Below are 21,534 nucleotides of genomic sequence, written 5' to 3' on the forward strand. Positions count from 1 at the left end.
CACTGTGTTGCCCAGGCTGGAGGGCAGTGAAATGATCTCAGCTCACTGCAAGCTCCGCCTCCCGGGTTCACACCATTCTCCTGCCTCAACCTCCTGGGTAGCTGGGACTACAGGCGCCCGCCACCACGCCTGGCTAATTTTTTTTTTTTTTTTTTTTTTTTAGTAGAGACGGGGTTTCACCGTGTCAGTCAGGATGTTCTCGCTCTCCTGACCACATGATCCGCCTGTCTTGGCCTCCCAAAGTGCAGGGGTTACAGGCGTGAGCCACCCCACCTGGCTGGAGAGTGTGATTTATTACATTTTCCAAAAAGGTGTCATGGCAGCGTATAGGATTTCTCCCCTATTTTAACCTTACCAGTTTCACAGGAAAGAAAAGGGAGTGACTGCCGTATGGACAGCACGCGCACGAGTGCACACACGGCGACAGGTAGAGTGCCCAATTCCTTCTTCCCATAACCCAAGTCTCACTTTACTTATTAAAAGAAAACTGCAGAACTCCTCATCGGTTTTTCCTTACCGAATGATTTCTGTGGCCTTAATTGCTGCCTTCATTGTTATTTCTTATATTTCAACGTAACAGAATTCAAAAGCAGCTTCATTCAGGAACCCGTGTCTAAACACCTGTGTAGCAGCAGGGGCACCTAGGGAATAACTGCCAAATTCAGTGATTAAACCTTTGAGTTCCACAGTAAGATATTATGTGAAGCTCAAAATCGTGTTTCAGACCATTGAAATTGAGGCTGGAGAAAGGCGTGAACCCAGGAGGTGGAGGTTGCAGTGAGCCGAGGTCGCGCCACTGCACTCCAGCCTGGGTGACAGAGCGAGACTCCGTCTCAAAAATAAAATAAACAAATAAAATACAAATAGCTGAAGACATGAAGTAAAAGATTAAGTACTTGGTTTTGGAACATGTTAGCCAATTAAAGTCACAAAATATTCCTCATTATTATTCATGCAAGTAATTGAGAAAAAGATAGCGCAGAAATCAACTTCAAATAAAAAATTATTTCTCCACTTCCTCCCACCCCGCTATACTCTACAAAGTGTTTTCTCTGGAACTAGGCCTTGAAAAGGCCACTACATATTAGTATCACATGCATTACTGTCTGCAATTTAAAAAGCTCACTTCGTGGTGATTGTAATTACATTATAAAAATGCCCACATGCATAAATCTAAAAAGGTAGAAAACCTACAGTAAGTCTGCAATATAGTGTTTACATTTAACCACTGGTGTGTGTTATGTAGAAGCTTTTAGATGTGGTAAAGCATTGTAAGAATTTAGGAAGGCGTCTAAATCTTTAAATTCTGGACAAATTTTATGTTTTAATCTACAAAATTGCATGAAGGCTAACTCAAGAGACTTCCCATTGTTCTAAAATCCCTCAAGCTGAACAAATTTATGGCACTTTCTTCTAAACATTATCCTTTGAAAGCACTTACAATTCCATTTGTTCCACATATTATGATCTGAACTTACATAGGGCTGATCTCAATTATTCACGGAATATCAGACATGATAGGAAGAGCAAACCTGAGAGAAACATTACAATACAATAGCAAACGTGCTCAATTATTTATCAGCACTCTCTGCAAAAAACTTCCTAAGCCTTCCTCCTCTTTATTTAAGCAATGAATTGTGGAAAATGTGCTATTTTATCTTGACATGAAAATATTTCAATGTGCTGTGATCTTGCCTGATGGGTTTCAGTATATTCTGCATAACTGTTACAGGAACTCTCATAAGATTCTCTTCCATTCTGTTGTAAAGGCCAGAAAAAAACAGCCAACTCAGAGGGAAAGAGCTTATCGCCTGAGTCATCATGTCTGAAGGCTTTCAGAGTAGGTTGATTTTTCCCTCCTTCTGTTTGTCTCCATTTTCTTCTTACAGCTCATAAAATGTAAAGATTTGCTGTTATGAACAGTTGTTGTTTATAGGATTTTTTTTCTCCAGATTAAAGTCCTATCTCACCTTCGTCTGTTTCTCTATGCAGTATTTGACTTGCTCAGTGTCTGCCTGATTGCATCAGGGAACTCTTCTTTTAGCTTTGTTCATACCTTTCTCATTTCCTCTAAAATGTCCTGCTTCAACCTGTGGTAGTCAAGTCCTTCCTTCTGGACTCCACTGGCACTGGGCTGTAATAAGGGTGTGGATTTTGGTCTGGAGATAACATGTGACTTGCTGCCATTCATTGTATTTGTTCTTTCCCAAGGTTTCCTTGTTGGTTCAGTTGCACTTGTTCAAGAGTCCTTAGAAGTTACAAGCTTGGAATCTTCAGCTTTGTCCTCTTTTTGTTCTGTTTCTACTGGTGATCTGTTTTCAGCAATTCTTCTCCTCCTGGCAGTAGGGCACTCATTTATTTCATTAAACCACTACCCCGTAAAGGAAGGGGTCCATTTCCACGGGCTCTATCTGTTTTAGATGAGGTCAAGTTCACACCAATAGCATTCCCTCCGCTTGGGAAAGAGGCATCCATGACACTTTCCTAAGTTTTTCTTCCTTAATTGCAGCTGCAGGTCCAGTTAAGGGGCGATTGTCTTCTGACATGGATCCCCAAAAGAATCCAGATACAGGGAGGAGTGGGACAGGAGGCCAGGAGGCGGTAGAGGAGAAAGAGGTACTTGATTAGGGAGAGGAGAGGGAAGAGGGGGCAGTGGAGGCTCAATGGATGGGAGTGGAGGAGGTGGAGGGAGTCCTGGGCCAGGAGGGAGTGCTACTGAAGCCTGTGCAGGCCTTGGTAGGAGTGGTGGAGGAGGTGGAGGTACAGGTGGTCCCAAGACAATGCCCTGTTGGGCTGGAGTCTCAGCCAGCTGGGAGACTGCCTGCAAGCCTGGGTCAAAAGCAGAAGAGTCTCCCAGCACAGAATTTAGAGGAGTCTCAACAGAGGCAGGGGAAGCAGCATTTGATATTCTGCGCTCTCTCTCCCATTCCAGCTGTTCCCTTTCTAACTGTTAGTGTCACTCCCTTTCTTGCCTCTCCCGTTTCAGTCTCTCCAGCCTCTCTCTTTCTTGTCTTTCTTGCCCGTCCGATTCAGGAGTTCCTGCTGTTCCCGTTCTGTCTCTCTCTCTCCAGCTGTTCTTGTTCCAGTCGCTCCCTCTCCAGCCTTTCCCTTTCTAACCTCTCTCTCTCCAACCTTCTTCTTTCCGTCCTTTCTCTCTCCAGTCTTTCCCACTCCAGCGCCTTAAAAATATTTTAAGAGTAGATACAAGGCATCCAAGGCATAGAAAGAGGATATGCAAGAGCTAAATATTTGTTAAGACTTAATGTGTGCAGGTTAAGCTGATATTCCCCATTTTCATATGTCCTTATAGAATGTGGAAAAAAGAAACATAGAACTGGGCCCCATTTTAAAAATAGATCACCACTTGGCCCGGCGCGGTGGCTCATGCCTGTAATCCCAGCACTCTGGGGAGGCCAAGGCTGGCAGATCATCTGAGGTCAGGAGTTTGAGACCAGCCTGGCCAACACGGTGAAACTCCGTCTCTACTAAAGATACAAAAATTACCCGGGCGTGGTGGCAGGCACCTGTAATCCCAGCTACATGGGAGGCTGAGGCAGGAGAATGGCTTGAACCCAGGAGGTGGAGGTTCCAGTGAGCCGAGATCACGCCATCGCACTCCAACCTGGGGGACAAGAGTGATGAGACTTTGTCTAAAAAATTAAAATAAAATAAAATGAAATAAATCATCACTTAAAATGCACACAACTTCGGGCATGCATATGTATACACACACCAATTTACACTGATGTATTTACCCACATATCCTCCCTCATTCCCTCATCCCACATATTCAAGGAATAACAACAGAGTTTTGACTCAGGTCAAAAAATGAGAAGGAAATGAGTTCCAACCCTTTAATGTTTAAGTGATCGCAGCTATGCATGAATGAGAATAGTTAATTCAACTTGCCAAGTAGGTCAGCAGACAGTACTCTGGAAGGTCAGAACAGTCTGGTCATGGATCATCTTTTCCAGCCCTGGTCCATTGATTTCCATTTTAGTTCATGAACATTACCCATTGTACCAAGCCTTAGCATCTAAGATGAAATAGCTCCATGCTGCCAGAAATAAGATCGGCAGAGAAGGGCAGAAAAATTGCTCTATCAAGATTGGAATTCTTTGGGATCTAACTTACTTAGGCCAAGCTAGAGCCTCACAAAATATTAATAATATAGTCATGGGAGGAAATTAATCATTGCAGAGATGAGCAATTTTGCCAACTTCAACATAGCTTTTGAAAATGAAATAAATAAAATTAAATATGACAAGACATTAAAAAGGCAAATACTAAACTCAATACTACTGATTAATAATATCTTCTAAGTATCTCTAAGCTTATTTTTTTGACTGTCAGGGTCTTTGGGGGTTCACAATACTGCTGATAATCTGACCAAAATACTGTATTTTAATGAAACCTAAGTAACTATTTGAATGTATCTTTGTCTTTTATAATTTGGAATTTTTATCTATTATACTTAGTCATGTAGGGCAGAGTCTTCTATATCATTACCCATTACTACATTTATAGGAAATTGATGTTGTCATCTCAGCACAATCCCCCTTCAAAAAATATTTTTTGTTGCATGAATTGGTTAGAAGGATGAGTTCATTTAAAAGTTTGATAAGGACACCTGAAAATATGGGAACGCTGATTTAATTAAAGGTAGAAAAGGGAAGAGTGCATTTCAGATCTCCCATTAGCAGGATTATCTATCAAGTTGAACCATTTAAAATTTATATAAGACAAATATGGTCTAATATTCTCAGTTTTATGTAATTTAATCTATCTAAATAGGCATGTAATGTACTTTTATGGAAAAATATCTGTGAAAGTGCTTAATAAATTAGGCTGGCAAGCAAAGTGTATAAGCAAAGAGCTAGAAGTAACCACTTTACATCTGATACTAAATAATTAAATATTTCTTTTCTGAGACTATTACCTCGATTGTAAAATAATCCTGTTTAATTTCAACATAGACAGCTAATTCAGATCATTTTTAACCATTAAATACACTTTAGAGTTTAGTCCAAATACAGGGCTGGTAATCATTAGAAAATCAAACCAACCTAATCAACAGTGTGCTTGTTACTTAAAAGCTCTGTGTCAGATTTTATTGGACAGAGAAGTTTTACTGCCCATATGCAAACAAACACCTTCCCTTGGAGTTCTTCAATAGACTCTGTAGTATTGCAAATACATCAAAGAGTGAACTTATAGTTATATGCAGTCCAGGTAATAAAACAAAGCTTTAAACTCAAATAACTGCCTTATTTTTGTGAATTGTTGCTGCCGTTTTTGGAACAATACTTTAAAGGAATATAAATATTTGCTGCTTATCTTTAAATGACTCCATTGAAAAAGCTGTCATTTACATGTATATTAACCAGGTCAGTGCACACTGGTGTACAGTGATCTACTTTTATTCGAATGGGTGCAATCAAATGTAACAGTGAAATAAGTAGGCACTTGTAAGTAGTTCCTCATATTCCTCTAGCACCTTGGTTAGTGACGAAAACATTTAGTGGCATTTAGCAAAGGACTGCTAAAGGAAAAATCAATAGATTAATTAATTATGAAATGGATTTTCAGTGATTACATAGTCCCTCTTATGTATACAACATATCACCATTTAGCAAATACTTTCAAATATATTCAGTATAACTGATATTCAGAAGATGTATGATATACTGGGATTGTGAATGAAATTTAGAATCAGAAGATAAAAATTTGAGTGCTGTCTTTGTCATTTTTTCTGTTTAGATGAACTTGAACAAGTAAATAGTCGGAGTCTTCATTTTCTCTATCGATAAATGAGGTTCGTAAAAATCTGTCATAAGCATTGCTGCAAGAATTAAGTGAGGAACTGCATGTAAAAGGTGATGTATAAAAACAATTCAAATGTTAGAAGTTTCAATTAGTGATGAACAAGCTTCAACTTTGAAAATTAAGTTATTTGACCGAAGTGCACAGGTACAGACCTAGTTTTCCAGATGCAGGTTGTAACGGTATCATTATTTATCATTTTTATCATGCTTATGAATATGCCTTATGACTCATAGTATTCTATGTGGTTAAATCCATTATCCTTTAGTGACAACATTTTATTATAAACATCATATTTTAACGAAACCTTAACTTCCCCTATATTAATACTCATGACAGACCTCTGTGAGTGTTCTGTATTCACAAAAGGAACAAGGGACAGATACCCAAATTTTCCTTCTCTGGCTACAGAATGCAGGAAAATGTAAATGTTCAGATCCAGGAATCAGTTTTCAAGAAAAGTTCCTTTTCAAGCCTGATCATCAGCTCATGAATTAATCCTTTTTCATCTGAGCCAACTTATGTCACTTCTTATTTTTAAACTTATTTTCCTAGCTTTGTGCAAGCATTTGTAAACGGTCCTACTATCATTCAGCTATTTGTTAATACCTACTCTATGCTGAAGTCTATGCTAAATGCAGTGAAGAATACCAGGAGAGATTAGAATTTAAAATAACACCTTGGCCTCTGTAGACTTGAGGAGAATAGTCAGCAGTTATCCTTTGGTAGCTCAGTAAACAGCAAGAAGTTCCTCTGATCCTTCAGAAAACTAAATCTAAACACATTAAACTACATCCTCTTTTTTTTTTTTTTTTTTTTTTTTTTGGTTTACTTCTCTAAACTTTTTATTATGGAAAATTTCAGATACACAAGTAAAGAGATTGTATGATGAGCGCATGTGCTTGCATCACGCAGCATCAACGATGAAAAACGTCCTGCCAGCTTGTTTTATTCCTCTCCCCCAGTTTTCATAGGCGTGTTTTACACTCCTGACACCAGATCACTCTACCTGTCAACATATCAGTAGGTCTTAAAAAAAACAAAACCATAACCACATTACCGTTACCACACCCAACAAGGTTAATGATATTTACCCAATACCATCCAATATTCTCGGGGCCACTTTCAATCGGTGACGGGCAAGACGGAGTTAGAGGGAGGGCTGCAGGACTGGAGGGGCGCGAAAAAGCGAGGGGCAACGCTGCTCGCGGCCTCGGGTGTCCGGCGCCTCGCGGTCCCGCCGTCGTCACCTACGCCGGGCCAGGACCTGCCAGGCCAGGTCGAGGGCGGCTCTGGACCACGCGCTCCCTGCCTCCGCGCTCCCGGGCGGCGGCCCCCGCAGGCCTAGCGCAGCTGCACAGCCCGCGGTCCCCAGACACCGGCGAGTCCCTGGAGGGGAAGCGATTGATACAGCTGCTTGCACTGCGCCACCCGCTCGGCCGCCCATCCCCGTGGCACCTGCGTCTCCCGGCGGGGCCGGGAGCTAGAAGTGGCTGCAGAGACCCGGAGGGCCAGGCCAGCAGTCCCGATAGTCTTTCTTCAAAAAAAAAAAAAAAAAAAAACTTTTATTTTACATTCAGGGGCACATGTACAGGTTTGTTACCTAGGTAGACATGTGTTGCAGGAATTTGTGGTGTGAATTATTTCATCATCCAGATATTAAGCCTGGTACCCATTAGCTATTTTTCCTCATCCCCTCCTAAGCTAGCTGGTAGACCACAAGGTCACGAGATTGAGACCACCCTGGCTAACATGGTGAAATCCTGTCTCTACTAAAAATACAAAAAATTCACTGGGTGTGGTGGCGGGTGCCTGTAGTCCCAGCTGCTCGGGAGGCTGAGGCAGGAGAATGGCGTGAACCCAGGAGACAGAACTTGCAGTGAGCCGAGATCGTGCCACTGCACTCCAGCCTGGGCAACACAGCGAGACTCCGTCTCAAAAAAAAAAAAAAAGAGAAATATGTGGATGTCATACTCATACATAAATGTATTAATAATGCCACATGGCAGTTTTAGTTTTTAGACTTACTTTTTTTATAGATTGCAACTGAACACGACCTTTTCCTCTGAAATTCCTTGTCTTTCTTTTATGTCACTCAAATTATACTAGATTCTCACGTTTTTCTCTCCCACAAAACCTTAAACATTTTAACAGCAATTCCTACATTATATAGTTATCAATTTGTTTAACGTCTATCACTTTCACTAGAGTGTGAGTTCCTTGAGAGCAGGGAAATTCTTCTTTTTTTTTTTTCAGACAGTCTCGCTCTGTGGCTCAGGTTGGAGTGCAGTGACCCAAGCTCGGCTCACTGCAAGCTCCGCCTCCCAGGTTCACGCCCTTCTCCTGCCTCAGCCTCCCGAGTAGTTGGGACTACAGGCGCCCGCCATCTCGCCCGGCTAGTTTTTTGTATTTTTAGTAGAGACGGGGTTTCACCGTGTAGGCCAGGGATGGTCTCGATCTCCTGACCTCGTGATCCGCCCGTCTCGGCCTCCCAAAGTGCTGGGATTACAGGCGTGAGCCACCATGCCCAGCCAGAAATTCTTGATATTGTTCATCTTCCTCCCTCGGTCTTATGATAGTGATTAGAAAGAGTACTGTTCAACAGTTACTCCTTAAAAGACTGTGAGACATCTAAAGTGATTCGTGTCAATGGTCTTTCTTTCCATGAACATTCCTTGCATCATTCTGTCAGAGAAGACTTCAAGGAAAATCTGATGTTTTAGAAGCAAACAAAAACCTCACCTTGTGCTCATAGAAAAGTTTGATATAGATCATAAAAATTGGTTTAAAATACCCAGTTTTCATAGAAATCATAAAGGAGAAGTTAAAGTGTTTGAAATTAAGCAAACCACCTTTCTTTGCATATTACTTTTAATTGCAAAAATTGCAATTACTTCTGCACCAACCTAATCCTATGTAGCAGTCTTCTCAGTACGATTTGAGTTCAAGCTAAGCTGTAACTTGTGTAAACCTACTTACACATACGGCATGCTGCTTCGTCTTTTGGTGTTGCTGGCAGAGACTTCAAAGATTTTAGAGACTTGTTCCATCAAGAGGACATTTGTGATTCCTTTTGTGAGGGTAAATTCTGATAGGGAAAGGTGAGAATGGCATTTCAAAGCATGGTAGTACAATAGGAATGGTCCAGGATTTTTTAGTAGAAGTCATTCTGGTTTTCAATGTAGAAAATATAAACATGGAAGTCTAGTGGCCTAGAGGATTACTCTCTCTTGTAAGGGATTCTGCATTCTTTTATTTTTTCTTCTGAGTTGAGCTTCTCTGGATCTCTTTGGAATGTGCTGTTCATTTAAGCATGGATGCACTCAGCAGCAGTTTGTGGCCTGCTGGGCTGTTTTACTTCCCCAGCCAGGTTGTGCTTGCCAGCTTTTGTTGAGAAATAACAGGAGGTCATACCCGATGTCAAGAAAATGTTGGCATGGTTAGAGAAACAAGTATTGTATTAGTTGCAATGAATTTAGACCTACTGATGGTAGGATTAATGAAATCCGTGTCTGGCATTCTCTGCAGTTTGAGGGAGCTTACAATGAGCATAGCCTGGACACTAGAGAGGCTCAGCAAGCTGACTGGTACGTGGCCTTCTTGACCAAGAAGGATGTGCCCAAAGCATTTGGTAACTAAGTGAAGGTCTCCTAAGACACACCGAAGACCATAAGGTGATACAGACAGAGGTGATGAAGACACAAGGAAAAGAGAAAGAAGGAAGGAAGGAAGGAAGGAAGGAAGGAAGGAAGGAAGGAAGGAAGGAAGGAAGGAAGGAAGGGAGGGAGGGAGGGAGGGAGGGAGGGAGGGAGGGAGGGAGGGAGGGAGGGAGGGAGGGAAGGAGGGAAGGAGAAAGAGGAGAGGAAAGGAAAGGAAAGGAAAGTGGAAAAAAGAAAAGGAAAGGGGAAAAAAGGAAAGGAAGGAAGAGAAGCAGACAGAACTGCATAAAATATCTATCTTTAGCAGTTACAAATTGAACTAAAATAGTAACAGCAACTCTTGATTGACTGTTTTACCATAGGTGAGTCACGGGTCCAAAAGCTTACCATATGTTAATAAATGTAATTGCAAAATCACACAAGGAAGTCATCACTACTATCCTGCCCTTTTACAGATGAGAAAGTAGGACCCAGAGAGACAAGTGAATTGCCCAAGAGTTCACAGTTAGGAAAGGGTGGATTCAATATTTGAATTCAGAAAATCTGACTGCAGGATCTGCACTCGAACTTCTCTCCATAGGCTGAATCACACAGGCTCTTCCAGTAACCCACAAACATGACTTGATGGAAAAGGAAAGTGAACATATGGAAAAGAATCTTGGAAATACAGAACGGCAGAGTGTAGTAGGCCTCAGGAAGCAGCTACGTTTAGAATGCTGGGACTAACGTATTTTTACACCCTATGCTTGCTTTGATGTGGAAAATTGATCGTTCGATTTTTCCCTCATTATTCTAATGCCATATTTCATTCATATTTGATTCACTTGCTAATTTTTACTTTTAATGTTGCCTACTGCTCCAAGCCTCTTTCTCTGTGTGTTTTGTTTTGTCCGTTTGTTTTTGATAGGGTCTCACTCTGTCACAAAAGCTGGAGGGCAGTGGCACAATCACAGTTCACTACAGCCTCATCCTCTCTGGCTCAAGGGATTTCCTGAGTAGTTGCAACTACAGGCATGTGCCACCACACTCTGCTATGTATATATGTTAGTTTTTTGTAGAGACAGAGTCTCGCTATGTTATCCAGACTGGTCTTGAACACCTGGGCACAGCAATCCTTCTGCCTCAGATGCTAGAATAACAGGCATGAGCCACCACATTTGTCCCTCTTTTTTTGTTACTACTAATATGAAACATGTCTCAGGATTATCTACTTCTAAGTCTGTTTGCTTTACCAAGCTTATTGAATATGTCAAACACCTACTGGAGTTCATAGATTAAAAATATTATCTGTACATGAATGATAGGGAAATATATAATGACATGATGGCATCTGAAGTTTAACCAGTACATTTATCATCACAGAAATCATCCATTTGATTTGATTTTTGTTTGTGCTTATTTTATATACATTCAAGCAGCACATATGACCCCACAGTATGTGGGTGGCTTATATGCTAAACCTTAATATACTAACAACCTAGCCTGAATTTGAAACCAACTACGGTAGCAAAAGATTATGTGAGAATATATGTCTATCTGGTCAGATTCCATCTTTAAAAAAGGGAAGACCATCATTACGCAGAAAGGTAGTGGGGATGAGAGAATCCAGGTCTCCTAAATCTTAGGTGAGTGTCTTTTTATTCCACATGCACAGAAACTTAACACATAACATGTTATCACAAAACCATAAAGAAAAGGGGAGAGCAACATGGAAAAAGGCAACAAAAGTTATGTATATTTTTTCTTTTTCTGTTCAAAGGGCAGTGTTGATTTGGTTTCCTAATATTTTCTTGAAGAGTCTTGTGCCTCTAATTAGGAATACTGGCTACTATTTAATAGTTTTCTTTTTTTGTCATGTCTTTTACTGGTTCTCATATCAAGATAATGCTAGCCTTGTAAAATGAGTTCAGAAGTTTTCTCTGCACTTCCACTTTTTTGCAAGAGTTTGGGAAAAGTTGATATTCATTATTCTTCTTCATTATTCTTTAAATTGGGGGGGCGGAATTCAGAAGTAAAGCCATCAGGTACTGGGCTTTTCTTTGATTGAAGATTATTGATTATTGATTCAGTCTCCTTACTTGTTATTGATCTGTTCAGATTGTCTATCTTTTTGTGATTTAATCTTGTCAGATTGCATTTATCCAGGAATTTATCCATTTCTTTTAGATTCAATTTGTTAGCATATAAATATTTATAATACGGTTGACCCTCAAGCAACATGGATTTGAACTGTGGAGGTCCACTCGAACATGGATTTTTTTCAAAATAAATGTTATGCCAAGTGTGCCTGCTTTTAATTCCACCTCATCCATCTCTTCTATCTCTGCCACCCCTGAGACAGAAAGATTAACCTCTTCTCTGCCTTCTAAAAATGCAAATTTTCATGTTGTAGAGATTCAGGGAATACTGAATGACCTCAAGGACCTAATATCTTCAATTCTACCAGAACTGGAAGAATTGGAAGAGGACTCGGAGCATCAGATAAGAACACAGGCTAGGTAACACCTTGGTTTCAGCCTTGTGAGACCATGAGCAGAGAACCTAGCTGAGGTATGCATAGACTGGTGATCTACAGACATGTTAGATAATGTCATTCTAAGCCTGTGCACTGGTGGATATTTTTTAATACAGGATTAGAAAACTAATAATGTCAGATTGGGTAAATTGTGTTTCTCAGAAAATCTGTTATTGCTTCCAAGTTGCAAAATTTATACATGTAAATGTTTCATAATATTTTTATATTTTCAATATCTATATGATCTGTAGCTATGTCTTATTTTCATTTCTTTATTAGTAGTAAATATTTTCTTTTTCCCCTTGAGCAGTCTCTCTAGATATTTATCAATATTACTAATTTTTTTAATTCAGCTTTTTTAATTAATTTTTTTATTGATTGGTGTTCTTTTACTCTTTTGAAATTTTATTTTTAAAATTTATTCTAATTTTTTACTAGCAGGATCAAGCGGATAAATTTACTCTTACTTTTACATACCTAAGTTGCAATCTTATTTCATGGCTTTAATACTTTTTACTTTCTAATATAGGTATTTCATGCTATAAACTTTCCTTTGACATTCTTTATGTGCACCTTATAAATATTGATGTGTTAAATTTTTATCATGGTTTGATTTAAATTATTGTTTCGTTTATTTGTGTGTGTTTTTATTGGTGGTGGTAGTGAGTTGTTTTGTTGTTAAATTTCTAAGTATGGGATGCTTTTATAGATATTTTGTTATTATTCGTTCATAACTTAGTTCTGTTGTGATCAAAGAACATATTCTATATGATTTCACTCTTTTCAAATTTAGTAAGATTTGTTTTACGACCCGGCTTATCATCAATGTTGATAGATGCTGCATGTGCACTTTAAGTAAATATATAAGAAATCCCAGCTTCTTCTAGGGAAGCAAAAAGCTAAGGGTATTACTCTTACACGCACAAGAATAGCAAAGTGGGTCCAATTTTCAAATTCCCAGCTTTACTTAAACGCATCAGACAGTCCATGTGTTAGGACAAACAACTAACCAAAAATCTAAGAAAAGATAAGCAGCATCAGAGATTACCTGAGGCAGAATCTTCCTGGCCGTGGTGAGAAAAATTTGGCTAAATTTGTTAACATAAACTTGCTAAAGGCTGAGTGTGAGGTAGCAAAAAATAAAAAAATAAAACCTGTGAAGAAATTTAATACTGACTCACAGGCTCTTGTCCACAGACCTAAGTGGGTGCTCAGCAAGAAAGACTGGAGCAGGGCAAGGTATATGAGCAGTCAATCCATATGATGCAGATATGGGGAAGGGTGGTTGCAGCTGCTGCAGGCAAAGCACAAAGTCCACCTAGATTCTTCTCCTGTAAATCTCCTGTAGAACAAAATACTTGCACCACTGATAAAAAGATAATATATTTTGTTAAGCTTAAGACATTGGTGGAAACTTGTTGTAGCTGGATAATGGCACAATAAATAAATCGATTTCTCACTGAGAGAAGGTCATAAATACTTAGTGAGGTCAAACTTACGATTTATAATGCAGTACAACCACTGAGAAGATAGCACCTCTAATAAGACCCAGGAACACAGTGCCTATCTAAGACTAAGGGAAATTAAAAACAGAGAACATTTTCAAACCTCCTCTGAACCAGGCTAATAAGAGTTGGATAACAAGTAACTGCTGTCTACTATTGAGGGAGGGAAACAGCATGAATGAAGGCATTCTCTGAAGTACAGGACCAAACAAACAAACAAAAAAGACAAAACTCAGAGTAGAACAGATATTAAGAAAACCCTCTGGAAAACTCATCTCCATTCTGAATGAAAAGTAACACTAGAGGAATTTAAAGCCTGTATTGCACTAAGAGTAGCCATAACAACTGAAAAACCCAAAAGCAAATCTACTTCTCACTAGGTTGAGTAATCAAAAGCTGAAAAGGTGGAGAACTATGCCCATTTCCAGGCATAAAAACAACTTAATTCAGTCTCTACTGCTCTGCTAAAGATGTCTAACCTAAAAACAAAAATAAGAGATGTACAAATAAACAAGAAAGAACAACACACTGTTACAAAACAAAGCAATCAACAAAACCAAACTCGAGTGTTACACAGATATTGGCACTATCAGACAGAAAAATTAAAATAACTATAATTAATCTAATGAAGCCTGTAATAGAAATGTTTGCACTATGCAGAATCCGATGTGTAATTTCAGCAGATAGATGAAAACAAAAGAAAGAATAAAATGGAAATGCTGTAAGTAAAACACACAGTAACAGACATAATGGATTTCTTCAATGGACTTATCAGTAAACTTGACATAGTCAAAAAAAGAATCAATGAACTTTAAGGTAAGTCAACAGAAATAACACAAGTTGAAAAGCAAAGAGGGAAAATAAAACCTTTTGGTTTTGTTTACTTGTTTAAATAGAAATCAGGATGGAGCCTCTCAGAATTTGTGGAAAATATCTAAAGTTTTACCATATATGTAATTGAGCTGAACACGGTGGTTCATGCCTATAGTCTCAGCACTTTGAGAAGCCTATGTGGGAGGATTGTTTGAGGACAGGAGTTCAACCCCCTCTCTACAAAAATTGTTTTTAAAAATTAAATAAGTATGGTAGTGTGCACCTGTAGTCCTAGCTACCTGGAAGAATGAGGCAGGAGGACTGGTTGAGCCCAAGAGTGCAAGGTTACAGTAAGCTATGTTTGCACAACTTCACTCCAGCATGGGTGACAGACCAAGACCCTGTCTCAACGACAAAACAAAACAAAAACCAACAGCAACAAAGTATATATGTAATTGATCTGCAAGAATAGTAGAACCACCACACAAACTCATATAAACTTGAACAGGCCAGACACAAAATTCTGAAAGCCAAAGAAAAAATATTTTAAGACAACTAAAGAATGAAAGACACATTATATAGAGAGAAACAAAGACAAGAATTACAGTAGACTTACCATTAGAAGCTACGCAAATCAGAAGACAATGGAGTAGTCATCTTAATAGCACTGAAAGAAAATCATTATCAACCCAGAATTCTATATTTTAAGCAAATTTCTTTTGAAATGGATAAAGACCTATTCAGTGAAACCAAAACTGAGATAATTGATTGTCAAGATTCCTGGCATGCTGTCAAGAAATGCTGAAGAGGCCGGGCGCGGTGGCTTAAGCCTGTAATCCCAGCACTTTGGGAGGCCGAGGTGGGCGGATCACAAGGTCAGGAGATGGAGACCATCCTGGCTAACACGGTGAAACCCCGTCTCTACTAAAAAATACAAAAGCTAGCCGGGCGAGGTGGCGGGTGCCTGTAGTCCCAGCTACTCGGGAGGCTGAGGCAGGAGAATGGTGTGAACCGGGGAGGCGGAGCTTGCAGTGAGCTGAGATCTGGCTAGTGCACTCCAGCCTGGGCAACAGAGCGAGACTCCGTCTCAAAAAAAAAAAAAAAAAAAAAAAAAAAAAAAAAAGGAATGCTGAAGAAAATTCTTCAGACAGAAGATATATAGAATCAGAAAATTTGATATTCACATAGACACAAAAACAAAGAGTACTAGAAATAAAACAAATAAAAGGATATGCATAAAGTATTTTTCCTTACTTTTCATAGCTCTAAAAGATAACTGACTGAGTTCCTTCTGAAGGTTCTAGGGGCATATCCATTACCTTGTTTTTTCCTATTCCTTGAGGCTCCCACATTTCTTGGCTCATGTCTCCCTTCTCCCTTCAAAGGCAGAAAGAGCAGGTTAAGTTCTTACCCTACACCACTTCAATCTTGCTTTTATTGTCACACCTTTTCTGACACTAAATCTTCTGTCTCCCTCTTTCACTTTTAAGAACATTTGTGATCACATTTGAGCCCACTCAGGTAATAGAGGATAATATCCCAACTTTAAGTTCCAATGATTAACAACATTAATAACTCTTTGCCATGTAACATAACACATTCACGGTTTCAAGGTACTAGAATGTGTGCATCTTTGAAGGCTATCTGTCTACACTGCACAAGTATTCACTTTAAAATAACTAGACTAACTGTAAAATAAATAAATGTGTATTTGATGAAGCTCCATATACATTTCAGCAGGATTAAGTTGATTAAAATTGTTGCTCTATTAATTCTAGACTTATTCTATCAATTACTAAAAATGATGTTCAAGTCTTCAATTATGATAACAAATTATTTTCCTCTTCAGTTTTACCAGTTTTGTCTTGATGAATTGATTCTTTCATCACTATGAAATACCCTTCCTTAATTTTGGTAATACTTCTTGTTCTAAAATTTATTTTGGTTGATATTAATATGGAAATGCCACCTTTTAAAATGTTTGAATATGTATAGTATATTATCTCTCATACTTTTCCTTTTCACCTGCCTCTGCATTTGTATTTAAAAGGTAATTTCTGTAAGCAGCATATTATTATTCTTGATTCCATATTTGGTTTGACAATCTTTGCCTCTCACACTGAATATTTAAACCAGTTTAATTATATGTAAGTATATTTTTTTAAGTTTACCATCTTAACCATCTTGGATTTTAAAAAAGTATTTCCCCTATTTTAAAAAAGTATTTCTGAATATGTCAGATCCTCATGTCCAGTCTTCTGTATGGTCAGTCATGACTTGTTTTGGTATATATTTCTAAATTTTAACTGATCACTGCTACCCTCAAATCATGTCAAACTATTTCATAAATACTTTAAAACCCCTACGGTAATATAATTTCATTGACCCTCATATTTTTTGTGCTGTTGTTAACATGTATTTCAATTCTATATGTTATAGACTCCTAAATAACTTCTGTATAAACACAGGTATTATAAGAAGTGTGTGAGTGTGTATTTAGATAGACAGAGTTAAAAGATATTTTATATTTATCTACATATGTACACTTTCTGGTTATTTTCATATATTTCTACAGAAATGGGCTTTCATCTGATGTAATTTTTCTTCAGCTTGAAGAATTTCCTTTTATGTTCCTGTGTTAGTCTTACTGCAGTATATTCTCTCAGGTTTTCTTTTCTTTCTTTCTTTTTTTTTTTCTGAGACAAAGTCTCGTTCTGTCACCAGGCTGGAGTACAGTGGCATGATCTCGGCTCACTGCAACCTCTGCCTCCCAGGTTCAAGTGATTCTCCTGCCTAGGCCTCCCGAGTAGCTGGGACTACAGGCGTGCACCACCACTCCCAGCTACTTTTTGTATTTTTAGTAGAGACAGGGTTTCACTATGTTGGCCAGGATGGTCTAAATCTCTTGACCTCGTGATCCACCCACCTCAGCCTCCCAAAGTGCTGGGATTACAGGCATGAGCCTCTGTGCCCGGCCTCTCTCAGGTTTTCTTTGTGTGAAATGCCTCAACTTTATCTATAAAATTCTTTTTTCTGTACATAGAGATTGAGTTTGACAGCTTTTTTCTTTCAGCACTTTATATATTTTTGTCATTGCCTTCTAACCTCCACTGTTTCTAATGAGATTTTGTCATTGTTATTATTGTTCTACTATATAAATGTCTCTTTTTCTCTAGTTTAAAATACAGTCATGTGCCATATAACAATGTTTTTGTCAACAACAAACCACATATAAAATGATGGTTTCATAAGGTTACAATAGAACTGAAAATTTTTTATCACTTACTGACCAACTCATGCCATTTTAACATGATAGCACAATACTATGCTTCTGTGTCTGTGGATCACTAGGGTAAAGAAAACAACTCTGCTTCCAGGTATATCGCATACACAGTTTTGTACACTACATAACACTTGAAAATGATAGTAAGTGACTATGTAGTAGTTTATGTATTTATCATACTACGCTTTTTTTTCTTTTTAATGGAGTCTCGCTCTGTCACCCAGGCTGGAGTGCGGTGGTGTGATCTCAGCTCACTTCAACCTCCATCTCCCAGGTTCAAGTGATTCTCCTGCCTCAGCCTCCCAAGTAGCTGGGATTACAGGTGCATGCCACCATGCCAGGCTAATGTTTTGTATTTTTAGTAGAGACAGGGTTTCATCTTGTTAGCCAGTGTAGTCTTGATCTCCTGACCTCATGATCCACCCACATCTACCTCCCAAAATGCTGGCATTACAGGCATGAGCCACAGCGCCTGACACATACTATACTTTTTATCTTTACTTTAGAGTGTAGTCCTTCTAATTAGATAGATAGATAGATAGATAGATAGATAGATAGATAGATAGATAGATAGATAGATAGAGATACATAGACAGAGTTACCTGTGAAACAGTCTCAGGCAGATTCTTCAGGTGATATTCCAGAAGAAGACACCGTTATCATAGATGACAGCTTTGTGCATGTTATTGCCTTTAAAGACTGTCAGGTGTAACAAGATGTGGAGATAGACGACAGTGGTATAATGATCCTGACCCTGTGTGGGCCTAGACTAATATACGTGTTTATTTTTTGTTTTGAACAAAAAAAAAAGTTTTAAAAAAGAAAATTTAAAAGTAGAAACAAACAAAGAGTAAGGATATAAAGAAAGAAAATATTTATATATAGCTATACAATGTGTTTGTTTTTTAAACTTAGTGTTATTACAAAAGAGTTAAAAAAACTAAAAAGTGTATAATGTAAAACAGCTATAGTCAGCTCAGGTTAATTTATTATTGAAAAAAGAAAACCATTTTTAATAAATTTAGTGTGGCTTAAGTGTACAGTGTTTATGAATCTACAGTTGTGTGCAGTAATGTCCTATGCTTTCACATTTACTTACTACTGACTCACTGACTCACCCAGAGCAACTTCCAGTTCTGCAAGCTCCATTCATGGCAAGTGCCCTATATAGTGTACCATGTTTTAACCTTTTACACTGTATTTTACTGTATCTTTTACATGTTTAAATATGTGTAGAGACGCAAATAATTGCCATTATGTTACAAATGCCTACAGTATTCAGTTCAGTAACATGCTGTACAGGTTTGCAGCCTAGGAACAATAGGCTATACCATATAGCCTAGGTGCATAGTAGACATACCATCTAGGTTTGTGTAAGTACACTCTATGAGTTCCGCATGACAACAAAAGCACCTAACAACACATCTCTCAGAATGTATCTCCATGGTGAAGTGATGCATGACTGTATTATTTTAACGTTTAGTTTGCAGCAGCTTTCCTAGGAAATTTTTAAGTATAGCTTTTTCTGTTTGTTGCACTCACTGTCTTTGGAGTTTGTCTTTGGAGCTTCTGGGATCTATAAATTGTGTTTTCAAGAATCACATTTGAAAACTTGTATCCATTATTTCTTCAAATGTTGCTTTGTTCAGTGTCTGCTCTTCTGTCCTTACAACCCTCCATTTATACATATGCTTGACTAATTTATAGTTTCTCAGAAGTCTTTTGAGACTTTGTCCCTTTTCTTCTATATTTTCTTTCTCTGGGTGCTTTATATTGGATGATTTCTATTGACTCAACAAATAGAAAGTTCATGATACATTCTTCTGTTATGTCTAATCTGCTTTTAATGACATTCAGTAATTTTATTTCTGATACTATATTTATTAGCTCTAGATTTTCTATTTTTTGTAGTTGCTTTCAAGTTTCTCCTGAAATGTCCTATTTTTTCTCTCATCATATCTGTCCTTTCCTGTAAATTCTTTAATATATTTATATGATTGTTTCAAAGTTCTTGTCTAATAATTCAAACACTTTGTTGTTAAATGTCTTTTTATTTACTGAATATTTCCTTGCCATAGGTCATTTTCTCCTACTTATTCATGTTTTATAATTCTCATTTTTATGCTAATATAGTGTATAAAAGGAAAGACTAAAGTAATACATATATGTAGTATATATAATGTACTATATATGCATTATATATAACATACTGTATTATATATTATATATATGTATATATTATTATATATAACATACTGTATTATACATATTATATATATGTAGTATATACACTATATTATTATAGTACAAGTAGTATATATACTACACTGCATATATGGTATATACTACATACTATTATATATAGCATATATGTAGTATACGATATATACTATATAATATATACACATATTATATATATTAAGCATAAAATATATATACTGCATGTATTTATATACATATAGCTTTATTTATTTCTTTTTCTCTAAAAAGTGATCCACTTTCCTCTGTTTTCCTCTATTAGGTAGCTAGAGTAAAGGACTGATCAGTTTGTTGCTTCAAGCAGAATTTGAAATGTTTGTAGAGATGTAGCGACTTTAATCTATCTGGCAGGTCTTAGAATGCAATCACTAGGAACCAAAGTAGTTGTCTCTTTTCTTTTTGGCTCGGCCCCCAAATATTTGGGCCACCAAAACGCTAAAATTTTGATGTTATCAGAATTTTCAGTAATTTCAGCTTTAATTAGACTCATTTTAACTTTCTTTTAAATTCCTTGGCCACTTGTTCGGGACTTTCTTTTAAGTAACAACCTACGAATAAATACTGCAAGATTATGAGATCTCAAAAATAAAAAATCTTAGATGTATATCTGAAACTGAAACTACAACACTGCTAGACCCTCAGACTGCAAGACCTTGCTGAAATCGAGGGGCTCTAAGTCTGCAAAATGTGAAAACCCTTCACTCTCATTGAAACAGTAACACAAAAAGACCAAATTTTTTTTCTTAAATTCATAAAAAAGCTATGAGCCTAAAATTTTTTACATATAAAAATAACCACAAAGAGGATGATCATAAGAGACAAAGGTTGCCTTCATACCTGAAACAGCTTGGAGTAAGCAGTTTGGACAAAGAAGAAAGAACTCTCGGATTGGGAAATAACTGGATAATCATTTAACATTTCTAGAGCTAGGTTGATGTCAACAGAGTGCAAACATTCCCCTGTATTACTGAGCACCTATCCATCGCGTTGAATAGAACAATTTCTGTTTGATTTCACTCACCAGCAATATTCTAAAAATTAACAGCGAAATAATTGTTTTACATGCCTTATTAAAAAGTTAAGTCACAGTTTTACACTCCATCTTCTAAATCCCAAAAATGTGCCTTTGTCCTGCATCAGCAGTTCAATATTTTTTCTCTCACAAACATTTGTCTCATTTACCATTTCCCCAGTGATTCTTTCCCGGAAACCGTGAACTTTTGTAAGCCGGATGTTTACTAATGCACAGCGCCATCTCCTGGCGATAATTAGGAATCAATAGCGGACGTGCACAAAGATTTAGGCTTGTTTCCAATGGAAGTTCAGGTTTAGTCCTTGCCCAGGGTACCTTTTCCCTGACTGGATGGTATTAGGAAAGTCTAGCAAAAGCCACCGCGAGAAACCATTCCGTTTATTAGAGATGCACCTGAGTGACTTTGTATTATAAAGAGGAACGCCAGGATGACATACTTGCTTTTGCGTGTGCTAGTAGAGTCAAGTAATGCACTATAATATCTGAACTTACAATATATGGTCAATAGCTATTGAATACAGATGGCACTGTGACATCAGGAAGAAGATAAAATATCTCCATATTTGAGATTGTGAAGAAAAATCATCATTTGGAGTCAGAAAATCCAGATTTTAGTTGTGTGACTCAGACAAGTGCCTTTACTT

The 21,534-nt window shown here is 37.8% G+C and overlaps 1 pseudogene; it reads right to left on the minus strand.

The window, feature by feature from the left end:
* Positions 1 to 1,984: 1,984 nt before the first annotated feature.
* Positions 1,985 to 21,112, minus strand: LOC104680055 (annotated as a pseudogene).
* Between the last annotated feature and the right edge of the window lie 422 nt (positions 21,113 to 21,534).

Source organism: Rhinopithecus roxellana, chromosome 1 (genome assembly GCF_007565055.1).
Source record: "Rhinopithecus roxellana isolate Shanxi Qingling chromosome 1, ASM756505v1, whole genome shotgun sequence".
Taxonomy (NCBI): Eukaryota; Metazoa; Chordata; class Mammalia; order Primates; family Cercopithecidae; genus Rhinopithecus; species Rhinopithecus roxellana.